The following is a 7,242-nucleotide window of genomic DNA, read 5'->3' on the forward strand; positions in this document are numbered from 1 at the left end:
GTTGTTCTTTAGCCTTTATATTCTCCCTGCATTGTTTGACACTTTATGGTCCCTTTGATTCTGGTTTTGTGACCTTTAGTTTGTTGATAGAATCTGCATTGTCTGTCCATCATGCTCTGTCACAACAGACTACTACTGCGACATAATCTTGCTATTGATGCTATCAATATATCATTCATGTCCTCCATAGAAGAAAATATCTGTATCTTTTTGTATTTATGTGCAATTTCCCTACCTGGATTGAATTGTCAGGATGATGATGGCATTTTGCAATCTTGTGATGTACTGAAAAACCCAGCTATTGACCAAATTTGACAAGAGCAAGTAATTAATGTTAAGAAACATGAGACCACAATAATTTGTATTTGTCAGGCTTAAAATGAATTACATAAATTATTAAAGATGTCTTTAAAATGAGATATAAGACGGATGGATTCCATAAGTAAGTATTGTTGTACTAGGGTAAGGACCCTTTCAAATGATGTTTAAATTGACTTTTGTATTTTATATTAGAAATCAAATAGGTGAGGTGGGATATTAATCCATTTTCCACAACTTCTTCACCAGGTCAGGGTCACAGGAAGTCTGGTGCTCATCCCTGGACAGGACACAACCCAGGGGACATCTTGGATGGGATGCTAGCCAATCACAGGGCACAGTCACACAATCACGCCTACTAAGGACAATTCAGAATGGGTCTTACCCACAAAGGTCCAGAGTGAATGGAGGGTCAAACTCAGGTGTGAGGACTCTTCAGGCAGTCAGTCCTCTGATTATTAATCTAATTAGGGAGTTGCAGCAAAAACCCACACACACAACAGCCCTTTCTGGCTAAGATGGCCAGAAAGAGAAACCTAAATGTATGTATTTGGACTGCAAGAGAAAACCAAAGTGATACAGGCAAGTCAGAGGCAAATATCAAACAAACAGCCTTGAACATGAAACCAAATGAAAATAAATGTGCTTAGCTAGCACATGCAGAATGAGGTGAAAAACGTACAGTAAGCCATTGCATTGGCTGGCATATATAAGGGGAATCCTAAGGGATTAACACTGGGCAACACCCCAAACAGCATATGGTAAATCAGTAATTACATTACCCTGTGTGGCAGAGAACACAGTTCAAATCACATTGGCTGAAGAGGGATTGACCAAACGGGCGATGTGGTGGCTTAGTGGACAGGTCTGCAGCCACACACTTCCTGTGTGTGTGGGGGGTCTGAATCCTGTGTGTGTTTCCATGTTCTCCTCATGGTGAGCTTGTCCTCCCAAAGCATGCAGGGGTCCCTAAACTTCCCAAAGGATCATACCTCCAGCCAATTTGCCAGCCGAAGCCTCAGGCTGCCCAAATCAGTCTCCTGTCTGCTACCCACAACTGCCACCCATAAGCAAATACTTTTGTCTGTGTTACCCAGGTGTGTCCGCCCGACTCACACCCAGTCAACAAACAGGTTATATTAGCGAGAATTCATAGTCATATGGGCATGAATTACTTGACATCAACTTCAACGGAACAGTAAGTAAAACAGTTCCATCTTATCCATCTTACTTATAGGAATGTGTGACAGGTATCACCTATAGTAATTAGTTCCTCTGTTTGCCTGGCAAGCAAAATTCCACTGGAGTACTTACTGTAGTTCCATGTGATGTTAAATGGCTTATTTTGTCAGACCCTATTTGCCCATTGATGGTAAGTAGGTAAATCTCTGTGATGATAAAGATGAGTTTTAGTGACTAGACTAAAACACAACCTGTATGAGACAGGCCACCATCTTTCATAGCATGGCATCTTTTGGCATGACCCACAATTGTTGCTACAACAAATCTTTCAATATAAAAAGAATATTTTAAAGAAAATAACTAGCCTATAGATATAAGAAGATGTAAAAAAAAAGGACTTTTCAGAAACAGAAATAGTCCTCATCGTGTTTCAGCTTGAACAGCCCTTCTGTTTAGTTCTTCCACTGTTTTTTAATTAATAGTACAGCTCATGATCCAATGCCAGATTGCCGAAGCCCCCCTGGAAGATCAGTCAAGTTCCACGTATATTTACATCGGCTCCATGACACCGCTACGCTTGCCTTGATGTACGTTGCTTTGGACAGACGTATCTGATCAATCTGATAAATTGAAGAAGAGCTGGTAAACGCTGCTGAGCCGGTTAAGGTTCCAAGCACCATGAAAGGCAGTGGAGACAAGGTTGGGGCCGGAGTGTAAAGTAATGAATTAATGAAATACTTTGTTACTGTACTTAAGTAGTTTTATTTTTGTCTCAGATATTTACTTCACTTTGCTACACTTTACTTTCACTTTGCTACATTTCTCAGCCAAATAAAGACTTTTTACTCCAATCCAGTCCGCAAGAGACCATCAATCCTCACCCAGTTAAAAAAAAAAATGCTATGTAGGGCTGCACGATTGGAATGTATTTGGTAAGAACAATTCTTTGGTAGATCTAGAACGGTGTACTTCTTCTGTCCTATTCTACATCAAGTATTGCATTGAAAGCATAACCAACACTTAGAAAATCTACGAGTTTGAGGTTTCTGAAGTAATGAGATGCTGCTTAGGTGCAGAAGCAGCCTATAGTACAGCCAATGCTAATCTAAAGTAAGCTGAGGATTGAGGATAATTTTAACAACAGTAATCCTTGGTGCATGTGGTAGGGCATTCAGTCTGTCACAGATTATAAAAGAAATTATTTGCTTAGGAGTAGTATCCTCTCAATGGCAGAGGAACTGAATATTCTTTGCCAAAATCATTCTTTGGCAAAATCAATAAGGAAATGCTAAGGTCACATGCCTTAAAACAAATACAGTTGTGCCAATATCGAAACAGCATATTGTGAGCTGTCAGAATGATTATTTTCAAATTGTGCTCACGCCTCTTGTTAGATATGATCTGGCACATATTAAACATTCCATTCCTACTACATTAGACCAGCAAAAGTTTGCCTGTCTGGCAAGCAGATCAACTGAAGTTGCAATCAGCCTAACTCTCCACACTGCCTTGGAACACCTGGAAAAGCTGAACACATATGTCAGCATGCTTTTTGTTGACTATAGTTGGGCGTTTAACATGGTCACCCCCACTGCTCTGGTGTCCAAACTTCACAACTTGGGCCTAAGCACAAAAATGTGCAGTTGGATTTTGGATATATTGGGACCAACAATCCCCAGAATGTTAGGTTAGGAAAGCAATCATCCTCCACTCATCCTCAACACTGGCGCACAACAAGAATGGAGCGGGTGGTAATGGGCAGCCTCAAAACACAAGGTCTGTATGTGGGCTGGAGACAAACCAGATTATGATCTGACCTGCCAAGAATTGGTAGAGCAGCTGCACTGTAAACTTCACATAGGCATAAAAAAGATACCTCATCTTCCCCTGTGGGACAGTCCACATACTGTACAAACCTGGAAAGATGTAATATTATTAAAATCCACTCTTATTGCAGTAAAAGCATTAAGATGTTGGGTCTGAACTCTCGCGAACCGTTTCATGGATGACATCACATGCTACTGCTGCCGCTGCTCGTAGTGCAACGTAAACAACAATGGCGACGATGTGTGAGAATTCCCTCGGTACAAATCACAAATCACGTCCTTCACCATGACATGTCCGGGATTACACCATCTACTGTTGACAAACACAATCAGACCCCCACCTTTGCTCTTGCCGCTCATCTTCAGGTCTCTGTCCACACGCACAGTAGTGAAGCTGGCTAAATCCACACAGGAGTCAGGTATGTTGTCCTTCAACCATGTTTCCACAAAGCACATCAGACTAAACTCCCAAAAGAGTCGTCGTCTTAACTCCATGTCCGGTGCTTTGCATAGCCAGAAGATTTTCCCTAGTGTACACTACTTTACCACGAGTAGTACACATCACAATGAAATGCGTCCTACTCGAAAACACAATAAAAACACAATAAAAAGTACACACGCTCGCGGAGCCACTTGGACTTGCTGCCACACGATATGGCGCATGGGCATACTCAAGATGGTCTAGATGTCATGAAAATTAAATTGAAGTGTGATTATGAACAATTATGAGACTGTATACAGGGATAAGGTGCAAAACCTGACAGTCTGGTGTTCCACCAACAATCTCATCCTTAACGCCAAGAAGACTAGAGAGATTGTAGTGGACCTCAGGAAGAAGATGAAACCTGACCTTAGTCCAGTGCTCATCAATGGGGAGGTAGTGGAGACAGTCTCCAGGTTTAAATTTGTGTGGGTAAAAATCACTGAGGATCACCTCTCTTGGGCAACAAACACCTCCTCTGCCATTGGGAAGGCACACCAACGCCTCTATCTTCTGAGGAGGCTAAAGACAGCGAGGCTGCCTCAGGACCTTCTCGTGAACCAATGTACCATGGAAAGTGTACTTAAGTGCTGCGTCACAGCGTGGTATGCCAGCAGTTAAGGACCTCTTTCTGTCTAGATGTAGGAAGAAGGCGTTCAACACCTTTAGAGATCCTGCCCATCCTGCATCCCACCCCTTGTAGTTGCTCCTCTCTAGAAAGCATTATAGATTAATTTTCTCACAGTCCACAAGACTGAAAAATTGTTTCTTCCCCAGTGTTGTTTAACTGCTGAAAACTGTCTGACCCTCCCTCCAATGGTGGGTGCACAAAATCATAGTAATTTCATTGTTTGTTGTTCTCAGCAATTCATCCATCCATCCACTTTCTTTTTATCCTATTCATGCTCACAGGTGGACCACAGCCTGAACATTAGTAAATGTCTCATACTGTGCTGTACATGTGAGCTGTAGGGATACGCAGCTGTAGGGCGTACATAACTGTCAAAAGCTTGGGGACCACTATGAAAATGATTAATGGAGTCGACCACTTTAAGAAGCACTTTATAGGGACCAGAACAATGGGAATCAATAGGTACAGATCTCCCTACACATGTAGACTGTCCATAATAAAAACATCAATGCTCAGTGCTAAATGCAAAGCTAATGCAGCCATAAGCTAATATAGAACACTGCTAAGGTCAGGCTCAAGCTGAACATGAACAAGACTGATTGTCATGACGACGGACGGCGCAGCAGCCACTAATTAGCACCATGCCTACCCAGCTACTGAAACCCTGCACGGAGATCGCTCCCCAATAAAGAGTTCTAGAACTCACCCGAGTGTTCTGTCATGACACTCATGGTCAGAGATTGTCAACCTGGTCCTACAAGGACAGATACGTCCTGGACAAGAATCGCCTTTGTCTGTAGTAAAAAATAATAATAATATGGAGGCTACATTTCAAAATACCATGACCATGGTGAGCATTTTATGTCAGAATTTACCATGGTGTTTACTCCTGTTGATAGTGCTTCACATGTGATGTGAATTTGACTAAACAAAGAAACTGGGTCTGTAACTCCAGCATCCCCACGTACAGCCATCCTCAGGGCTGAGGAAAATTAGAAAATGCTTAGTTTCAAGGCAGCCATCTAGTAATGTTAAAATTACGTGTCAGCAGTCTCATGCTGTGTGAGAATAAGATCATTTTGAGATGTGTAACCTTCAATGACTATTTACTATGAACTAAGCCAATTTTAAGGTTATCATTTTTCATCATGCAGTTAATTATGAATTAAGGCAGTCAAATAGCAGGTGTCTGTTACTCATACCAGACAATTAAGTCTCATGTGACCCAGACTGCAAAATACAAAATCTAAAGCTCCCTAGGTATAAAAATGTGATGCATCGTTACAAACTATATTACTGATATTGTTTATAAATGTGTCAAAACAGTGATGTAGAATATACTTCCCCATCACCCAATTGTGAATAGCTGAAGGCTGAGTCACAAGGTCAGGTGACAAAGAGCATTAATGTGAGAAGAGTGGTTTATACAACCTGTTACTCTGGTATGACTGGATACCATTTTGAGGGGAGGCTTACAAGCTACATATACTATTTAGGCTTGAAATACAGAAAACGTCAGATAGACGTTACCATTAGAGCACTCAGTTTAGTAGTTTTAAGAGAGTAGCAGTTGTTGGATTTAAGGTAGTCCGGGCAAAATGTAAGTGAACGAATATGAAGTCCATTTAACTGTGATACCTTAAATCCAAGAAGTTACCCCGATAAGCCAGTAACCCCGCTTCGTAGTACAGGCCACTGTTCTCATTTAATGAAGCTGTTCATCTTGTGTAAGTAGCCACTTCCATTTTGAACAAAGCTTCCATAAAATGCTAAAAATAAAAAGTGACAGATGTTGAAGCCTTGATGGTTTGTCATGGTCATTAGGGAGGGCGTGACAGAACCCCCCCCCCCCCCCCCCCCCCCCCCGATGGCCACCTCCTGGAAGCTGAAGAAGGCATCTGGGCAAGCTTGGGCATGGGGTGGTCATGGTGGAACTGGGCCATGAGTGGGGGGTCAAGGATGTCTGCCACAAGTACCCAAGTCTGCTCCTCTGTACCAAAGCCCTCAACATCCCTCAACATCCTCTGGAGGGTGAGCCACGCTGTATCGGACTGGCTTCAAGCGGGACACATGGAATGACGGTGAGATCCGGTCAGAGGGTGGCTGGGGACTGGAGTTCCGGGCATCCTCTGCCCAGGGCAGGTAGTGGGCCCACTATGATGGATTGGAGACACACAGTAGCCGGAGGGTCTTTGTGACCTCCTGGATTGTTCTCTAAGTGACTCCATTTGCAGCCTCTTGCAGCAAATTCTGGCCCCCCGTCTGATACGATGTCCTTGGGTACATTGTAGTACCACAACATCCAGGTCAGGAGGAGGTCGGGCGGACATCCGTGAGAAGCAGTCTACCACTGTGAGGATGACAGGGCCGCCCTGGGAGGGGGGACGGTCAGTGATGAAGTCAGCCAGGGGCGACCAGTGACAGTCGGGCATGGGGATTGGCTGGAGCAGGCCGGCGGTGCAGGCTCTTGGTGCTGGGCTTCATGGAGGGTGTCTTCCAAGTCCCAGGTCACCGGGCTCAGGAAGCAGGACTGCGGTACATTTAAGATGGGATTGTCGGCGTGACAGGGCATCCGCCTTGAGGTTCTTCACTCCGGTGATGTAGGAGACCTTGAACTCAAACCTGATGAATAAGGGGTTAAGGGGTTAAGGCATTTAGCTGACTTGAGATATTCAGGTTTCAGTGGTCAGTGAGCACCAGGAAGGGATGCACTGCGCCTTCTAACTAATGTCTCTACCCCTCAAGGGCCAGCTTCAATGTATTCAATCTATCTATAACCGACAGGTAAAAACACAAGCATGGGC

Source organism: Paramormyrops kingsleyae, chromosome 2 (genome assembly GCF_048594095.1).
Source record: "Paramormyrops kingsleyae isolate MSU_618 chromosome 2, PKINGS_0.4, whole genome shotgun sequence".
Taxonomy (NCBI): domain Eukaryota; kingdom Metazoa; phylum Chordata; class Actinopteri; order Osteoglossiformes; family Mormyridae; genus Paramormyrops; species Paramormyrops kingsleyae.